This window comes from Ambystoma mexicanum, chromosome 4q, assembly GCF_040938575.1.
Source record: "Ambystoma mexicanum isolate Mex_15411 chromosome 4q, UKY_AmexF1_1, whole genome shotgun sequence".
In the NCBI taxonomy this organism is placed as follows: Eukaryota; Metazoa; Chordata; class Amphibia; order Caudata; family Ambystomatidae; genus Ambystoma; species Ambystoma mexicanum.
The window spans coordinates 515,734,442-515,754,950 of NC_090928.1; the positions used below are offsets into that span (position 1 = coordinate 515,734,442).

The 20,509-nt window shown below is 43.6% G+C and overlaps 1 long non-coding RNA gene across 1 annotated transcript in view; it reads left to right on the top strand.

Annotated features, from left to right (window-relative positions):
* Nucleotides 1-20,509, top strand: part of LOC138467809 (uncharacterized) — a 56,380-nt gene that overhangs the window by 24,288 nt on the left and 11,583 nt on the right. Inside the window, exon 2 of the long non-coding RNA XR_011268147.1 lies at nucleotides 11,482-11,596. This is a non-coding gene — a long non-coding RNA (uncharacterized lncRNA). The remainder of the gene's footprint in view (nucleotides 1-11,481; nucleotides 11,597-20,509) is intronic.

A 20,509-nucleotide genomic window follows, 5' to 3' on the forward strand; every position in this document is an offset into this window, starting at 1 on the left:
CCTGAAAAAGGACAGAGGGTTGCGCCCCATCTTGGACTTCAGATGCTTGAACAAGTTCCTCAGGAAGGACAAGTTGAAGATAGTCACTCTCTCACAGATCCTCCAGGCCCATCAGCTCCCAGATTGCATGGTGTCATTGGATCTTCAGGATGCTTATTTTCATGTGCCAATTTATCTCAAGCACAGGAAGTACCTGAGATTCATTGTTGGCAGTTCTCACTCAGTTTTGAGTTCTGCCATTTGTGTTGACCTCCACCACAAGGGTTTTCACCAAGCTGATGGTGATTTTGGCAGCAAATCTATGGAGGGGGGATTCACATCTACCCCTACCTGGATGATTGGCTGATCAGAGCCGTTCACCTGAACAGGCTCTGGAACATCTGGACAGCACCTGTCATTCTCTCCACAAGCTGGGCTTCTCCCTCAACTTCAAGAAGTCCCACATTGCACCTTCCCAGAAGCTGAATTCATTGGAGTAGTCCTGGACTGTTCCTCAGGGAAAACGTCGCCACCCGAGGTGAGGGCTATCCACATAGTGCAGAAGGTAAACAAATTTCAAAGTGCCTCAAATCTTCCGGCCTTCAATTTTCTGAGGTTGCTCGGCCTCATGGTATCCTGAATGTTTGTGGTGCCAGAGGCCCGTCTGAGAATGAGGTCTCTTTATTGGGCCCTCAGGACTCGGGGGTCACAGTTCTCTGGCAGAATGATGGATCTGGTACGGTTCCCGAACAGGGTCACACAGGATCTCCTATGGTGGTCCATCAAGGAGAATGTGTTGAAGGGGGAAACCTTTTGGCAACCATGGGCAGAGATTACAGTGATTACAGATGCCTCCCTATCAGGTTGGGGAGGTCACATCAACAGTCTAACAATGAGCAGACACTGGTCTCTGTCGGAGTCCAAACTGCATATCAACCTTCTGGAGCTAAGGGCAATCAGACTAGCGCTGATGGCCTTCCTGCTCTCTGTACTAGTAAAGAGCGTCCTGATAATGATTGAAAACACAGTGGCCATGCATTACCTCAACAATAGAGGTGGTGTGGGGTCACTGCCTCTGTGAAGAGAGGCAATGCAGCGGTGGTTTTGGGCACTGCAAGTGGCAATCTCTCTGTCAGCAGTTCATCTGGCTGGAGAAGAAAACACATTGGCGGATGCTCTGAGCAGGCAGAGCACAGTCTCCCACGAGTCAGAGCTAGCTCAGGAAGTCCTTCAAGAGATCTTCACCCTTTGGGGAAGCCCACAAGTGGATCTGTTTGTAACTTGTGTCAACTGGAAGTGCAAACAGTTCTGCTCCAGGGAATTTCCCCAGAGAGGAAGACTGTGAATTTCCACTTCTGTACCCATTTCCACCGATCCCCATCATTCTGCATGTTCTCAGGAGGCTAAGAAAATTTTGGAAATCCATGATCCTGATTGCCCCAGACTGGGCCAGGAGGACGTGGTACCCAGAACTTCTAAAAATGTCTATCTGCCCATGAATTCATCTTCCACAAAGAGAGGACTTTCTCTTGCAAGAGGGGGGGGGGGTCGCATTCTTCATCCAGAGATCAGGACTTTCAATCTCCACACATGTTTTCTGAGAGGTTGAGGTACAAAGATTGGGACCTTCGGGAAGATGTCTTAGAGGTGTTGCTTTTGTCCAGAAGGCCAGCAACAAAATCTTTATACCACTGCCATTGGAACACATTTTGCAGCTGGTGTAGAGATAAAGGAATTGATACATTTATATGTTACACAGCATTAGTTTTCTGTTTTCTACTACATTTAACCCATAACGGGCTACAGGTTGCTACAGCCAAGAGCTATTTGGCTGCGCTGTCCATTTTCAAGCACTCTCCGGAAAAAGGTTCCGACTCCAAGGTTCCCATAGTCAATCAATTTCCGAAAGGTTTGACCAACATCTTCCCACCGGTTCCTTTATTTTTCCAGTCTGGGATCTCAAGCTAGTTTTAAGATTCCTGATGGGTTTTCCATTTGAGCCATTACATTCTTGTCCAATTAGGATGCTGTCTTTGAAAACTGTATTCTTAACGGCCATTACTTCTGCTCACAGACTGAGCGGGCTTCAGGCCTTGTGTTCAAAACCACCATTCACAGTCTTTCATAAGGACAAGGTAATTTTGAGGGTCTGTCTCTCTCTTCTGACAAAAATAGTGTGAGAACTTCATCCGACACTAAAGATTGTCTCAGCAGCTTTCTACTCTCCTCCTCATACATCTGAAGAGGAGGAGAGATTACACAGACTTGACCCTAGAAGAGCCTTGAGCTTTTATATCAACAGGGTTTCTAAGATAAGAGTGGACAACCAACTATTTGTTGGCTATGCGGGCCACAGAACGAGACAAGCGGTCACTAAGCAAACACTGTCTCGATGTATCATTTTATCCGAATGTTACAACCTGGCCAGGAAAGAGGTTCCCAAAGGTATAAGGGCCCACTCAACAAGAAGTGTAGCCACTTCTTCAGCTCTCCAGAGAGGGGTACCGCTGCAAGACATCTGCAATGCTGCCACCTGGTCTTCTGTGCATACATTTGCTAATTATTACTGTTTAGATTTCCTTTCTAGCCTGAAATCGAGATTTGGAAAGGCTGTGTTACACAGTGTAGCAGGGTGATCCTCCAACCCACCTTATAGGGACACAGACGTGGGCGGGCTCACAATATACAACTTAACCCTTCACTTATAACTTGCCACGCCTCTTTCCTGTCTCCAACCCCGCTCTCCTGGGTTCGAGATCACCCTTGTGTACCTCGATAAGAAGAAGGTAAGGGTAGGGAAGATCAAGAGGTTAGGGCAGGTCGGTTCCCCCAAATACCCCTAAGGAGGAAACACAAGGTTAGAGTAACTGGATCACACAAGGAGAGGCGGACAAAAGGAATGCTGGTGTACGGTCTTTTTTAGTTGTTTTAAGCTTTGTTATATACTTTTCCAGTACAACAGCAGACAATAGACAATATATACAACGTGAATTCTCCTAAGCAGCTGCGTTGCTAAAAAAATAAAACACAAAAATATGAAGAGTTCTTTAAAAATATAAAATGTTTTAAAAAATATATACAAAGTCTATACAGTGCACTGTATTAAAAACTATTTTAAAAAAGACCTTACTTGTAGGACAACCTGGCCAGGGCTGTCTCAAGGTCCTTGCTGCTCGCTTGATCTTCCTTCCTTCTTCCTGCACTCTTTGATGGTGACTCTTCGGGCAGTGGGCGGCATGCGACAGCAGCCGCAACAGTGTTTGGGGACCCCAAAGTCTTCAAATCTTCATGTATGCTGGGCTGCGTATATTAGACCAACCCAGCACTCAAGAGGCAGTGTGGGGGGCCCCACACTACTCGCTCCACCTGGGCCACGTCTGCTACTTGCAAGGGAATTAAGCCTCACAAGGACTAAACCACATTCAAGGCACTCCCCTGCTATGGGGAGCACCAGTAAATTACATGTGCCGCGAAATTAGGCCGACCTGGGGGACAGCACTGATCATAGGCACTCCCCTGCTAATCAGGGGAGTGTCAATATGAAGGCCTGAGCTGGGCAGTCAGCAGCGCTGAGCGGAACGCCTCTAACCCTTCTTAAGGGTTTCTTTAACTGTCACCAGCCCTCCGCTCAAGCTAGTGACTGCCCACGTGCGAGGGTCCCTTACTCTAATTGTGTGCATACTTTCAGGTCCCCGGCACAACTTGCGCCGGGGACCCGATTCTCTTTTATTTTTATCTCAGGATCCCTGGCGCGGCTTCACATGCTGGGAAATCCTTTCTTTCATCCCTGACCGGGGGTTACAACAGCATAAACCAAAATTAAATAAAAACCAAACTCTTCTTTCCCACCTCGTGCAACACACTGCTATGGGAGAATATCAAAGATGAGGAATACTTGGGAGGACACAATCCATTCGAAGAACAAATTACTTTCCCCTGGTAATGTTCTTTCGACTGGATGTTCCTCCCACATTCCTCACCGCCCTCCCATCCTTCCCCTCGGTCAAGAAGGAGTTTCTGTGGTTTATACCTTGCTCTCCGTTAACGCTCAAGTATTCTCATCTCGGAGACTGCTGTGATTGTGAGAGGAAAAACACGAAGTGAGGCAATGGGTCCGGTGCCTGCCATATATACCAGCGTCAACGGCATACTCGAGGAGGACGGAGGCTCTCGAAGGACACGAGGTCGACGACGCACAGTGCCCTCTGCTGAGAAACGTTTCCGAGCTGCAAGCAGAATATCAGAGTATATCAAAGATGAGGAATACGTTGGAGGAACATCCAGTCGAAAAAACATTACCAGGCTTAAGTAATTTGTTCTTCTGCCCACAATGGAGATTGTGGGCCATGAACACAGCAGAGGTAGGCAGTGGCCGGGCAACCTGTGTGTTAAGGGATAGGGTGGGAACTGAGTGCTTGTGAAATGGGCAAAGTAAGGCAGAGCTGAACTATGAAGACTATTCTTTAAAGTGCTTTACTTATCATATACATTGTGTAAGTGTGCTTTTTCGTTTAGCCTTCTCTTATATAAAGATTATATTCTTTATAAAAAGATAGTGAGGACATTCTTTCATTGGGTACAAATGAAAAGTGTGTACTGCAACCATTAACCACCTCACTCCATCTCCTGAGAGTTAGGCCTCGGCAGCTCTGCCATGACTTCCACTTGTAGAGGTTGATATAATATGTCAGTATGTCAGTGGTCGAAGTGAGCAGGAGCGTTTGGGAGTGGTGCACCTCTACTTTTTTTAATTCAGTTTTACTGTTCCTATACTTTTATTTTAAAAAGAAACCATTCCGGAATGGTTTCGTTTTAAAATAAAAGTGTAGGAAGAAGCTGAAACTTGCACTCTCAGTGCACTACACTAAACGTTCCCTTAAACGGCAAGGATATGTGTTTGGGGGTTTGTATTGTGAGTGGGAGGGGGCGTGGTGATGGGGTTTGTGGGGAGTGGGTGCAGGCCAGCAGGGAACATAGTTCCAATACTTCTTTTCATGCACTTAGACCACTGCAGTAGGCGCTATACACATGCAAGATAACATAACATAATTAAGTCAAGAAGATTTACCTAAAGACCCTCACCAATGAAAATCGCCCTAACACACATGAGTCAGTGCTGACTGTGGCTCTTGTTTATGTGTGTGAGGGATGTTTCTCTGTTGATGATGCATTTATGGACGTACGTTGTGCACTCATACTTTCTTGTGAGTAAAGTTCCCTCTATGTTTCTCTGAGTGTAGAATTTGTTTGCTTTTGGAACTGACTAATGAGGTGGAACTTATTAATGAGGTAAGCCACTTTGTGAGCATGTATGTTTAGGGAACTTTCTGTTGTGTGACTTAAAGGTGCTCCCTGTGTACTGTATGACCTTCTGACAGTTCCTTTTATGCTGCTCTCAGAACTACGCCTGTTCAAGCTTCTACTGGGCCTTCATTTTTGTTGCCTCCCTGCATTTTAGTGCTGCCAAGCCCTTGTACTGCTCTCAGTTCCCCCTCACACCAAGCCCCTTTTACTGTGCCCCTGCACTTTTGGGAAGACACCACCCCCCCCAAGTATTCAGTTACCGGGCCTTCTCATCCCTGCAACACCACACCCCTGAAACCATGCCCGCTTTTTCTCCTATCACCACTCACCACTGACACACTATGCCCGTGGCCTCCTTACTTGCCACACCTCCATGGATCAATTCACTTGCCCCCAAAATCCTGCTCCCACCTCATCAGACCTCATCATTCTGATGACGTAGCATGACTTCAGGGTGACATTCCTTATGTGGTGTTTGTTGGGTACAGCACACTCAAAGCGCCCAAGTACATAAAACAGAGCCATCATCTCTGAAGGGAGTGTGGAAGGGAAGTGTCCCTTCCTCAACCACTGTAAATCTGTAAGAATCAGTAAGAAAAAGCTGCAACTTACAACACTTTCCAAATATATTGCCAAACAATTCACATGTTGATAGGTTGATCGAAGAGAACTCATAAACTAATCCCAGACTTCAAGGTCTGTGAAAGTACCTAGCAAAACCACTAATGTGCAGACTAAAATATATGTATGTACCGAAAGAAAGCATTGTTTGCTCAGTGTAAACAAAGGGTTTAGTTGTGGTTATTCATTTATTGAGTGGCAAACACTGCTCAGAAGCAAAGTAAAACGTCTTATGCCACTGAAGATACCAAAAAGCGCATATGAAAATGGTGCAAATAACACACATCACTTATCATAATATAACCCATGCGGTTAGCCAAGCATTCAGATGTCATACGTTATTTGCCAGACAAAAAAGAATGCTAACGAAAAGGACTATGCCAGAAAACATGCCAATAAGGGTTAATAATTAATTAATTGAAGGGCTATGGGGACATGACTCTCAAAATGCATATGGCAGGAGAATAGCTGCATCAGAACTGCTGCACTGCACAGTATGGCAGTCAGAATTATTGTGTTCCTGCTTACCATCAACTTTACATTGCCCTGAGAACAGAACAGTGACAACGCTTACCCATAACCAGCCCCACAGATAAGCAGAGGACCGGCAAGTTTTTCCCTTCCTAAAAACAGGCCCATTTTCAAGCAAAAATAAAATAGTGAATACAGACAGTATTCAGTCAGTTAAATGCATTCAGCCAATCAGCTGGAGTAACTGTATTCAGTCAGCGAACTGTGAGCTTCACGTCAGCCAATCAGAAAGTAGTGTAGTTTTCTCCCGATAGCCAGAAGGCAGGAGCGTTGAGCCGCTAGGGAACGCGGTACGGACGAACCATGTGAATGTATGTGCATGAAGTTTTCCTAGTCTGGGACTACCCTGGTCGAACTGAGGACCCATCCTGGCAGTGTATATCAAAAGCAAGTGGGGAGACAAGGGAAACACCTTGACAGGGTGGCTTTCTTTCCCTTCCACACCTGGAGAGCTTTCATGAGTGCATTATTATTTTTACCTCAGGGTCAATTAGCAGAGTTTTCCCTTTCACACCCCTCAAATGTAGCCTACTTAGGGCAACAGGGTGTGTGTGTTTGTAATAGTTCAAGAAGGGGCTTTTACAATAGTCTGAGTTTTGGCGAGAGTAGTACCAGGGTTAGCAGGACTAGAGAGATCAATGAGGACAGGTGAGTCCAAGGAAGTACATATACCACCAAGGATACTCCAGCACACATGTAGAGCAGATATAACTGCAGGACATTCAGATACTTGCAAGAATGGCATGCCTTAATGAGGGGATATCAACATATCCAATTCCTTCTCGACGGTAGTTTCAATGTTGATTAAATATTAAATCTGAAACGTGCTCTTGAAACAAAAAAATGACTGACCCCACTCCGTACATGCTCCCAAACTTTCAGTACTTTCGGGACAGCTATCCATGGAAGGTTCTCCAGTCTGGTCCCCAAATGAGACTCATGGAGAGTTGGTTGTCTCTAAGTTCCTGCTAACTCCTGTCCAATTATATGTCACACAAGGGGGGACTAACTACAAGAAAGCGACACCCCTGAACAAAGCCTCTCTGAAACAACTAATGAGGAACTCCAATGGAGATAATTTGGTTACCTGAATGCCTCTTGGCTTCCCCGGGGACCTCAGAAACATATTCCAAAGGCAATCTCTGAGGTTTGCCATAGAAAAACAGATTGGGGTAAGATTAACAATTGTAAACAGATCAAGGGATAATGTCCTGCAGATCATTTAAAGTCGTTTTTACACAACATTCTGGAATATTAAAACCTAGGGACACTGCACAGAAATCTGTGGTCAATGCCTTTGTTCAGGGATTATTGCCAAAACTGCAAGAACAGCTAAGTATGATATGCATAGCTGTGCAAATTGAGCATTTATCTGATTTAGTTATGGTGGAAAACAACTGTCTTGCGTGCCAGGAATAAAAGAAACAGAATGCCGAGAACAAGATCAAGGCATTACATCTGCAGAACCTCCAATGGCAGGTGAGCAGGAGAGGCTTTCAGCAGGGAAGCAGGTAGGGAGGAGAGGTAGGGGAACTATACAGAACATCCAAGGAATGTGTTTCGAGTCCCATAGAGTGTAATTTTTGCAAGCAGGCTGGTCACTGGAAGAACAAATGTCCCAAGAGAATCCACTCACAGACCCTCCCCTTTTCCCTAACCCAGGAATACCAGCTTTTATGTCAAACAATACAGCGTCCAATGCTCTGACCAAAGACTAGCATTAGGACAGCCTGACAAATAAATTCATCATGAATCCCCTTACAACATTGATCAGGATGGTCCCTTTGAGCAATGTGTCGTAGAAGGACAGTATGTTTCATGTGTAGTGGACACGAGGACTAGATGTCAACTATACAATCTGAAAGCTTTCCAACCATTCCTCTTTCCTGTTACACTGTAAATGCTTTTGGAATTCCTAAAACACCTTTACCTCATCCTGTTACTAAACCTTTATATGTCACGCTTGCCCTATTTCCAACAACCACATAATCTTATTGAGTCTCCCTGCTGCTGTCAATTTGGTAGGACAGGAATTCTTCTGTTAATTAATTTTAAGCATATTCTTTGGGAGGAAAAATAAGAATGGGGCAAGATAAGAGGATGGCAAAGTGGGTGAAGAATGATGGGCAATAGGTGAGTAACGAGGTGACACCATTGACATCAGCCTTTCCTGACAGAAACACATAACCAAGAAGGCCCAAAGGGCTTGGCTTCAAATCTACAGCCTTTGCTAAATCAAACACATCCTACCGCAGGCCGTCCAGTCCGGACTATAGTGCTAGCCATTGTGGTCTCACACATTGATGGGAAAAATGCCCTACTGACAGGGCTCCCAGGTGCTCACTTAGCTCCAGGGGTGTTGCTATGTCTGGAAATGATCCTGACCTATGCTAATGTCTGGTCTGTCGGGACTCAGGGATAGCTAGCCTTTATCCAGGCTACAGCCAGAAGACCCGGGGCTTTAGCCCTCTCAGCTCCCCTAGAAACGCCTCTGCTTAGCTCCCCTGAAAGCAGTCCCTCACGTTGCAGCATGTCTTATTACGGGTGCACAGAAATTTGACCAAATCCACCCATACTACGTGAAGAAAACTGGCTTCCTCTCCAGCCCAGGATACTTTTCAAGACTCCATGTATCATATACGAAGCAGTCACAAGCAGCGCACCAGCGAACCTGGTGGCTATGCTCCACATATCTGGTGGCACATGCTCCTTGTGCAGCAAATCGATCAACCAGCTCGAATCATGACTAGTCCGCAAAGAAGGCCCACAAACCATCCTTCTCATTTCATGCACCCACCCTCTGGAACTCGATTCTGGTATCGGCTTGGAATTTCTCACTGTGCTCCAATTTCGCAAATCTCTAAAGATGTGACTTTTTCAACAACACCTGACCAAGGACTAATCCCAATAGACTCACAGACCACAACTCACAGTAGTGTGCTACTGTTAAAAGATGTAGCCCAAACGTTGCCTACCCACACACTGCTCTCGAGCTAGGTCCACTCTTTAAACAATAAAGTACAATAGAAATATGGTGGGGATTGGGGAGTCGTTGTTGTATGGGTGCATGCAGATCATTTGGGTTGACCATGAGTCAGTTATGAAGAAGGAATAATGTATATACTTAGTTTTAGTTTGAACTCAAGCTATCTTCGTGAGGCAGTTTCAAGAGATAATTCTATAATATACTTATAGTGTTCTGTTGCCTGATGGGCTCACGAAGTGCTCAGACTACCTGTTTGGACTGGTAGAGGCCTTTGATCACCGTATGTTGATAATATACAGTCAAATTTGAAATAGTCATTTCAGGAAAGCTGCAGGCCTGGCCCAGGAGTGGCCATGTGGAAGTCGTAAAATGGTTGGAGGGAATACATTATATTCTGGTCTTGTTAATTGGGAAAAAGTGAAGATTAACTCCTATGCTCTTACATCCTTGAGGTCGTATCAATCCCCGATAACCATACTGAAACCATTTTGGCAACACTGCAGGAGGTTCCACGCACTCCCCCAGACCCGGACTGGGAAGACATCCACTTGTCATCAGAGCTTACCAGACTGTTGTCCAAAGTCCCTGATTGCCTCTGGTCCTCACACGACAATGAAGTAGGGTATATTCATAATGCTGAGTCTGTCCGAATATGCATGGATCCCACTAAGAGATTGCCTAGGATTCCCCAATACCAGTTATGCCTTGCGGCAGAGGTAGGGATTGCCTCTATAATAGTCACTAATAAAGCAAGGAGTAACAATCCCAAAAAGAAATCCCAGCAACAACCCCTATTCTCTCTGTGAAGAATCCCAGGGAAGGACACCTATAATTGTGTGCAGGACCTCCATGTAGTCAATGCAGTAGTGTTAACATCTTTCCACAACAATATTGCCATGCATTCCACCGTCCATTACCTGCTATGATGTTATTGATCTTTGCATGGCTTTCTTCTCCATCCCTGTACACTCGGACAGCCAGCGCCTGTTCACATTTTTATACCATGGGTTACAGTACACCTGAACTCACCTTCCAAAGGGATACACAGATTTCCCACTTCCCCTGTTGTATCACCTTTTAAAGAAATATTTAGATTATGTAGAGCTCACTGGGAAATCTGGAACAGTCCAGTATCAAGATGATGGCCATTTAACTTCATTATCCTACAATGCTTGCAAACAGGAGAATTAGTTTTACTAAAATCATGAGCTCACAAGGGTCATAAACTATTCAAATATAAGTAACAATTATGTTGAGAAATGGTGCAATATTTAGGGCATGCTATAATAGTAGAACATCACCTATTGACCGATACTCACACAGAAGCAATATTAAAGGTATCCATGCCCACAACAATACTGCAGATCTGTGCATTTCTAGGGATTTAAGCCTACTGATCAATGGATATGAGGGTATGCTACACTGGTCAAACCATTACAAGAGTTAACCAAGTATTACACACTTCAGAACCATGACCACGGGCAGCTGGGGCTGAACAGGCTTTCACTGTAGAAAAATGTTCACTCACAATGCACCCACCCTAGGGTTGCCCGATTAGAAGTAACAATTCACCCTATATTGTCATGAGAGAAACATGTTTTCTTTGGCAGCATTTACTCAGAAACATGGTAAAAATCATCATTTATTTGTATAGTTCAGCACACCACTTGACAAAGTAGCTGCAGGAGTTCCCCTTGTCACAAGTCTTTCACCACAGTTGCACTAGCAGTACAGCCATATGAATGTATTGATATCTGTGTTCCCCATGAAGAAATCAGATCATCATAAAGAACTACCATTCAAATTAAGTTGGCCAAACTCTGGGCCGAAACTGGTCTCGAGTGGGCAGATTCTTTACCATTGTATTTCGAATGCTGAAAGTACTAACCATAGAAAGAATTGATGAAGCGTGCAGGAAGTTTTACTAGGTCACCCTATGCGTCATTCACTTATCACCACCATTAAAAACATCCTGTACAAATATTTATCTAACAGACGATATGAGTATGCTGGAGTACTGCAAGAGACTAATTTCCTGTATTATGTCTGTTTACTTGCAGGGGAAATAAGGAGCCAGAGGGGGTATGTCATTTGCTGGAGTCCAAGGACTTTGTCTATGTAAAGCTACACCTGAGGAAAACATTGTTGGCTCTGCAGTTGAAAGGACCTTTCCAGGTACTACTCACTACAAATACAGCAGTTGAAGGAAGGGAACTGCCTAAGTAGGTGCACGCTACCACTGTAAATGGGGTGATGTGCCAAAAAATGGGGAACAGACTGTTAACAGCTAGAATGCTACTGTTCTTTCTTTTTCTCATTATTCTAATGAATGACTTAAGACTATGGGAAATAAACTTGTAGTGGATACCAAGAGGTAAAAACACAACTAATATGCCTACCAGTCCCGCAGTGAGGAGTTGGTAATAGTAGTGAAAGTGATACATCATGGCATGGTAGTGAGGACACTGCAGATTTTGGGGGGATTATGGTTTTACTCGTGTTTATTCCATCTACAGATATGTGCAAAGGAGAACAGATTATTCCACCTTGCTATGCCCTCCCAAACTGGATCCCAGATGAAGAATATGAGAGAGCCACCTCTGCCACTGCTGTCAATCCCCAGACATTCCTGCAGATTACTCCAGCTATTCCTGTTATCAATACTACTAGAATGAGTCCCACAGAACATGATGAAGACATCACATGTTACTAACCTTGCTTGGTATTATCCCAATAATTTAACATTTTCAGAAAATGGAAGGTACTACGAGAGGTTGATTAGATGGTATGCAAACCATAGGGTTCAGGTAAAGGTTATAGAGTGAACACATCAGGCAGTGTGTAAAGTGGATGCAAGACTTCCCCTTTCCAAAGCAGCAGACATTGTGACTGCCCCTAGTTTTGGCAATATCAAGTGTGGTATTGGTCATGTGAATGGACACTAGTGTTTTTTGATAAATCATCTATCAGCAGAAAATGGTACTACCACAAAAAAGGTATGCTCTGATAGACCGCCTTTGTTATATACATAGAGCTATTCAGAAAATGATGTGCCCTGCTATATTCTATCTCCCATCTTGTGAATTCAACTGTGTTTCAACACCTCAATACCGTGGCAGGTCAGGAATTGTGTTAGGAGAGAGCGGCAATACTAGATATGTCAGGAACCAGGGTGTCTATCTTGTATGTGACTACAGACACTATCAGTTTTCCATTGCCTTTGTCTGCTTTCCAGCTGACTTCCCAGTTTCCAAACTTTCAAAGGTGCATCCACATGTGTGGTACAGTAGCACCCATTGTTCGCCATGAGAAGTAAGCAGAATATAGAGGATTGGGTGTGGTGTACAGTGAATTCTGCACATGGAGCTTCAGGTGTGTACACAGGCCAATTACTTGATGATTCTCTGGGTCAGTTAAAGAATACAACCCAACTTTTAACTTTGGCACAGTAGTCAAACATTGATGCTGGTGTCAGAGAACTGAAAATAATTTCTTCTTTGAGTACTGTCACCAAGAGTCATCCGAGCTTGTCCTGGAATGTCAGCACAGCTGGCAAAGCAATGCAATGGTACATCGCCTTTGTGGAAGTCCATGGCTTCCTCAACGAGGAGCTAGTATCTGCAAAGATGTGCAACATCTATCTGGCCCCGAGAATTTATGAGTGTGGGATTCTTCCTGAACCATGGCCATGGTTGCTATTCAAGAGGTACAGCAGCTGCTCCTTTCAAGCTTGTGGGCCTGTCGAAGGAATATGGGCACTGTGATGAATCCTGTGGAGTCCTCACAAAGACCTAAAGTCTCCTCCCATGTGGAAGGAGAAGGGCCCCAGGGGAACAGGAGGACTCCGTTGGGTGAGATGCATTATTTGTCTTCCTCTGGGGAAGAAATATCAGTGATGCCAAAATATGTAATGACTTGCTTTCAGAGAGAGCTTTTAACTTCCCAAGCTGGCTATCTTAATATGGGTGAAAACATTCATAACCAATTATGCACTGGGAGAAATGAAATCGCTTTTAAGGCCATGGAAATTCATAGAGGTGAAAGCTTCTGTGACTCTCAGAGGAATAGTAAAGATGAGTCTTTCAATATTACCAATTTAGACCGTGAAGATCTTTGTTCCTCTGTAAAGTCAAATCTTTCATTAAATCCTTATGATATTCCTTTGGGGAATATAATTAAGGAAAGAAAAGAACGTGGTGTCACTATTTCCATGGTAAAAGCTGACTTTTACATTGTGGACTCCCAAGTCACACAATCCCCAAAGTACTGGGACGAAGATGATACCCTCAGAGGCACAAAACTGCAAAGTGCAGTTTAATAGTGAAAATGACCCACACCTGAGGGGGACTGGGAGGCATAAAACACCCCCATCGGGTGCAGGCCATGAGGGAGGAGAAGGAGCAGAGTAGCAGAAGGAGGTGGGGTAGTTGTGAACTGTCCACATTGCAGCTGAAGCAGAATCTGCAGGAGAACAGAGACGCTGGGACCTCTGTAGAGTGTTGAGCAGTTGCCAGTTCCGAGAAGGTCTTTTCCTCTAGAAGCCTTAATTGAAGAGGTTGTGCAGCGGCAAGCATTGGAGTTAGAAGCTTTCCCCTTGGAGACTGAAACTGCAGAGGCTGCACAGTGACCAGCATAAACTTTAAAAGGTTTTCCCGAAGTAAGGCTGACTACGGTGGCAGGCAAGCACTGGAGAGCCTCTGGAGCTGAGAAAGCTCCTTTACCGAGTGGCACAGGCTGCAGGGGACCAAAGGAAGCCGGTTGCTGGACCGCAAGAAGCAGCAGATGAGGAGGACCTGGAGGCAGCGAGGCCGATGGACACGCACACCAGACCCGGTAAATTCACTAAGAGATGTGGACACCAGAGCGCTCAGTAACCGCTCGATTGCCAAATCTAGGTGCCTGAACCTTAAAAGCAATATAAGCAGAGTGAAATTTAAAAGGAAAAGTGTTTTTGAATACCAAACCGACATACAGCAGACAGATCCTTATTGCGTAAACCAAGTTGACTTAAAAAGGAGCAAACGGAATAATAACTTAATCACCAGACCAAAAGGGTGTGATTGTATGTATGTGGGTCAGATTAAAGGCCAGCAACAAGAAGGGGCAATACTTTGAGAAATCAATACAAACAACTATTTCCGAAGTCAAGAGGAGGTAAATGAGAATCCACATGTTTGTAAAACCCATTGCACATATACAAAGAAGTTCATAAGAGGAACTGCCTTAAACATACATTATCAAAGCCAAAGACGTGTCAGAGTGAGACAGAACCATTGTCAGCATTTGCTTAATGCAGGAGTTTGAAAACAAGAGTGGCAGGAAGACTGCCCTTCTGGCAGACGGTATTGAGAAGGAGTGGAGCATAACCTGCATTGTGTATGGCAATCACAAGTGTGTAACAAAGAGCACCAGTGTGGTTCTTGTTTTCCCTGATGAAATTCTTAAACTTGATGTTGTTGAGTAAAATACATTGCTAATTTGTGGGAAGCAACCCTTTAGCACAGAAGTACTTGTAGTTAGTAGTTTATTCTGGCCTGGCAGGAGAGTACACCTGGTCAGAGGACTTTGTAGCACGTTATTCTGTTCTGTCAGGAAAGTACACCAGAGCAGAGGATTTTGCAGTAGTAGGCCTGGCAGGTGAGTGGACCAGATGGAAGCCGATTAAGTACTGTGGTGTGGTGATAAAAAGTAATAAAGAAGAAGTGGCAGAACCACTAAGTTGTCTTTGTGAAGTATTACAGAACCATACTGACAAACCTACATTGCTGAAGCAAGTGTTGTGTAAATTGCTGCAGAACTATCTAACATTCTCAAAGCAAGTGTTGAGCAAACTGTTACAGAATTATCTAACATTGTAAAAGCAAGTGTTTTGTGAACTGTTGCAGAATAACCCTGACAAGACAATTTCTGTTTATCCTAATGAACTAAAGAAGTGTTCTTGGTTTATGATAAGACGTTATTTTTAGCTCTTTGTGTCACAAGTGGAAAGAAGAAAAACCTTGTTGATCAATGTTGCAGTACTGAAACTTTTGTTGTCAAGTTGGAATCAAAAGAACTGCATTGGAACTTTGTTACAAGACAGGATTTCCTCATTCATTTGGAATTGTTTAACAGAATCCTGCTTGAATCTGGGGATGGGCAATTCACGAATGCAAATGTAACTGATATATTTGTTGGTTTTGAATTGCCATATATTACTTTGTTGAGTTATTGTATAAACAAGTGTGAGGGACAGAAACCTTTTGTTAGAGTGTTTTCTTTAGTTTATTTTAGGCAGGTATATCCTCATCAGGGTAGGGATAGTGAGGCCTTATCCAACCGTTTGAGTTAATATAATGGCATCTTTTGAAAAAGTCTTCACACAGTTGTCCCCCTCACATTTCTGACCCCTCTCAGCACATACACGAGGATGTTGCCTAGTCCATGGGCAGTATTTGTGTGGAACTGGATCATCAATAGAGACGTGTGACAAATCAAAATTGCTGAACAGCCCATCAGATTTGTGCTCAGCGCCCTAGAAGTAATGCTGGATGTCTGGTTAGATCTAGGAACAGACTGGCATTTCTGTGCCCTTGAACCACCCCAGCTGCAGTGCTCCGGAAAAGTTTAAGCCAGATCAGGTAGTAGTAGACAGACGCAGAATATATTGGGAGGGATTGGGTGGAACAGAACAAATAAATGCCAAAAACAAACAGTTCACACTCCAGCCTTGCATTAGAACCAGATCTATGATGTTTCACCACAGGCAAGCTTTACCAAAGCCTGCTTTCTTGGGCCTGGCTTTGTCACTGCAGGAACACTAAATGTGTGTGCGTGCTCCCATTGCCTATTGCAGCCGTCTCTAATGCAGGGGACACCCCCAACCCCACTATTCATTGCAACCCACCTCCCTTGTCTGGTGCAGAGAACAACCCTGCAACCCCATGTCTCCTGTCACACCAGGCCCCATTCTCTCCCACGACTATGCCCCCTTCCCCCTGACTCTCAACAGCCTCTCTACACCCCTTGCTTCCTAGCCAAACCTTTCCCTGATGCCCAACCTTACCCCCTGCCCCTTCCTTTGCTTTCCATACCGTTGCTGCCATTCCCTTCATGCACGATTAGCACATGAGATATTTCTGGACAAACTCTGTTCCGCAGAGATGACCTGTCGAAAAAATAATACAGCGGAAGTGGGCAGAACACTACAACCCACAATTATTATTAGCCAGCTGAAAGGGAGAGGTTGGTAAAACTACGAAATCCCATTCAATTAGTCAGCTCTTTTGCCGCACCATTTCCTGAATCTATTAGACATTATGCCCCAGGTCCAGCAGAACTATCACATAAGTGGACAGACCACCTTACAGAAACAACATTGTTACAATAACACACCCAGGAACACAATACGACACCTATTATTATTAATATTTAGAAAAGTGCCTTTGTAACAGCATACCAATATCTCACCTTGTGCACTCTACAGCTGTATTGTGTCTAGGTCTAAAATGCATTAAAGACACAATTCTTCACTCCCTAGGCACTGCCATATAAATATTAATAATAATATTAATAGGTGTAGTATTTTGTTTCTTTGTGTGCCGTTGTAATAACGGACCAATAAACGTTTATGCTGCTAATAGCCCGAGACTCATGAAAATTGGTCTTTCTATTGAAAATGTTAAAACTAATGATGCTTTGCATTTAAGTTGATGCCTTGATGAAAATATATGTTTTTCCTCATAGTATTAAGTTATAAATAAAGGTTAGTTTACTCTGACCCTTTTCTCATTAAACCAGTAAACTTGTAACACAGCATAAAACGTGTTTTTGAATAAAGTGAATAGTTGTGCATAAATCGCAAAAGTAGGGATTGGGGTTTCATAAAATATATTCCTTCGTTTAACGTTTCTTTTTGCCTAATAGTTTAAGCTTGAAGACTTATTAATTTAAGATGTATTAAACACTGACAAACAATATTATGATACCACAACCATTCGGGTTGTTGTGTGTTTTACATGAGAACATAGCCCTTAGGTCAGCTGTTATGATGCTATGAGGCCTCATGTGATGATAGCTGCTTAAACAATAATATGCTGACTCCTTATTAGGGCCTTGACACTTGGAAGCAGCACAAAACTCAAATTTTATGGAGGATTGTGTACGGGACAGTGGCTGGTGGAAAAGTACAGATTGCCCAAGATGGGAAGAAGGCCGCAGGTAGTCTCAGGGTTACCACTGAGTGTGGGCATTTCAAGAGAGTTCTCCCCACATGATCAAGTGCAGAAGGTGCAAAGGAAGGAGAAGAAAGACTAACAAGGAAAATAAAAGTGAACTAATTGGACCCGCTCATGAAGCCGCGAAAGAATCTTCCCAGGACTAGAAGGCAAACCAAGGCCGAATTACATCATATTGATAAATCCAATTGTCAGTTTGAATTATTGTGTGAAAGAGTGTGATTTGGCAGATATGGGGGCGAAGGATAGGTTGATGCTGGAAGTGTAAAAGAGGACATGCTGTCCGATTTTGTATTGCATTGCAATGTAATAAACTGCCTCGGTTCCTTGCTACTTTTTAACATTATTATCGCCCTGCCATAAGTGTAGGGTACACGCAATTGGATGGCACCTGTCCACTTTTTTCAGAGGGTGGACACAGGCCTCCTCCGATATTTTTGATGCTAGGAATCAAAAGACATATTTATTCCATTAGTTGCATTAGGGCATGTTCGGCTGGTTTCTCCAAATAACGTAGTCGCTAGAACACGTGAAAATGTGCAGAAAATTACCTTCAATATCTCCATGTTAGGAATTTGGTTTTAAAGATATGCGCCATTTATACTTTATAATATTTGTAATGTGCAACTGGATACCCGAAGGCTTAAGAGCACAACATGCAAACAGAGACAAAGAACAGGTAAGAGGACATACAACAAGGCCAGTGGGAACAGAGAGCATCCTGCCAATCATCTGAACAGCAGAGTCTTCAACTTTTTCCTAAACATGGCTGTAGATTTTGCAAGCCATGCTGTAAGATAATTTCCCTTCTCCATCTATTTTACTGGTGTCGATTTTTTTCGGAAAGGTAAATGGACTTTCTTCAAGTATAAAGGCCAATGAAATCAAACTTTTAGAGTACACGGTGACGTCACTTTTCAGAATGTTAATGAGTCCCAAACCTTTCTATTTTCTTCTACATTTCTTTTTCCCCTAAGCGTTTCCAGAAATCACACAGATGTAAGAGGACAGAAGGACCACCCCTTCAGAGAATACACATATTTCGAAGTGTCAAATCCCTCACAAAACTCTGGAAATCCAGGGCAATAAATGAAACGGTCTCCATGCACGTTGCCCTTTGGACGAGAAAAGCAGGAGGCATTTGCAGAACACACGCATACAGTATTGCTCAGTACCTGCTGTGCCCTAATCTCACTGTCTGTGCCACATTTAAACAATATTAAGTAGAGATGAAAAGACCTGGTAAAATAAATAACACAGACTGTGTCTACTTATTCATTGTCTTTACTATAATGCAGACTAGGAAATGCTTCTTTTGCAAGAACTATACATGAATAAGTTGCTGAATAAGAAGGCAGCCTGTGGAGGGTACATTTTGGACAGTTTTGTACTAGTCACTATTGAGAAGAGCATCCTATCATAGGAGCCTACAGCATTCAAATGGAATCCAGGGGTCTGCAACCTCTGGCTCTCCAGATGCTTTTGAAAACATCGCCTATCGGCCCTAGACATGCTAGACAATGATGAGGCGTCATGGAAGTTGTAGTCCACAGCATCTGGAGAGCTGTATGTTGCAGACCTCTGTAATATACCCTCTGAAAGGAGTTCACTGTGGTTAGTTTACTGTGTTTGAGCAAAGAACTTGAGTAGTCAATTGGTATCGTTAGCAAAGGCTGCCGTGAGAACATCAGAGAGCGGATATAGTTCCTTTTAAATTGACCATATTGCATAGGTGCCGAGGCACCGGTCACAGCTTGGTGTGGCATATTATGTGGCACTTGGCGTGAGGTCCATGTGTAAACTAACTAGGGGTGGAGTGCCTGACGCTGCGATAAGACTGCAAATCTGGTAACCTGTGTGGCAGCAGAGAGCAGAAGTCATTTTGTGGCATAAATAGCACTGTGGTGGTGGATTGGAGCCCGAATGAAATTTCGTGGTAATATGCCCAAGGCTCAAAGGGTAAGCATATTCAGTGCGCTTGGGTACAACTTGCTGATTGGCATTACGCGCAGAGGGCTCTCTGGTTTCTGGATGGTATCTTAGTTGAGTAGGCATTGAAAATCCACATCATCAGCGTTTTCCTCTAACTGGATTGTGTGGATTTCCTTTGGAGGGGCATTGCAGAATTTGGTCACATGTTGGAAAAAGCTGATCCTGCATCCCTCTATCTCTCTTCTAGCGAAGCCTATAATCAAACATCCCTGGAACTTAGTTACTTATTGGTTGGAACTGGATGAACTTTCCTTGGATTAATCTGGCTCTCTTGCCCTGCAGGACCCTGTAGGTGAACCAAAAAAAAAAACTAAATAAATAAAAAATAAACTTTGATGTGGATTCTTTGTTTTGAAGGGTAGCCAATGGAGAGCTCTTATGGCTGGTGTTATGTGTTCCCTCCTATTGAGTCTGTGTAGTATCCTTGCTGCTGTGTTCGGGATGCATTGAATTTCCTTGCTCTGATGTAATCTAGCATAACAAGATATATAGTCTGTTGGTGTAGCCTATTCTTAATAAAAAAAACAAGTGATATGACGGAAATCGTCCTTTGCATGAAGGTGAGGAATAGCATTAAAAATCTGAGTGAGGAAAGATGATGGAAACATTTCTTTACCAGGGCATTGATAGTTGAATTGAATTAAAAACAACTGCGGCTGACCAGTGAAAGGCAACTATAACATGAAAGTACGTTTTTTCTGCCAGAATGCCTGGGGTTTATTTTATTATTATTTTATTATTGTTTTGTAAAGCGCCTAATTACAAGCCACAATGCTTCAAAGCGCTAAGGGGTAAGAATGGAATGGGAAGGTGGGAAACAAGCAAACACATAGGGTAGGATACATTCATATATACAGATGTTTACAAATACAAAATCTAA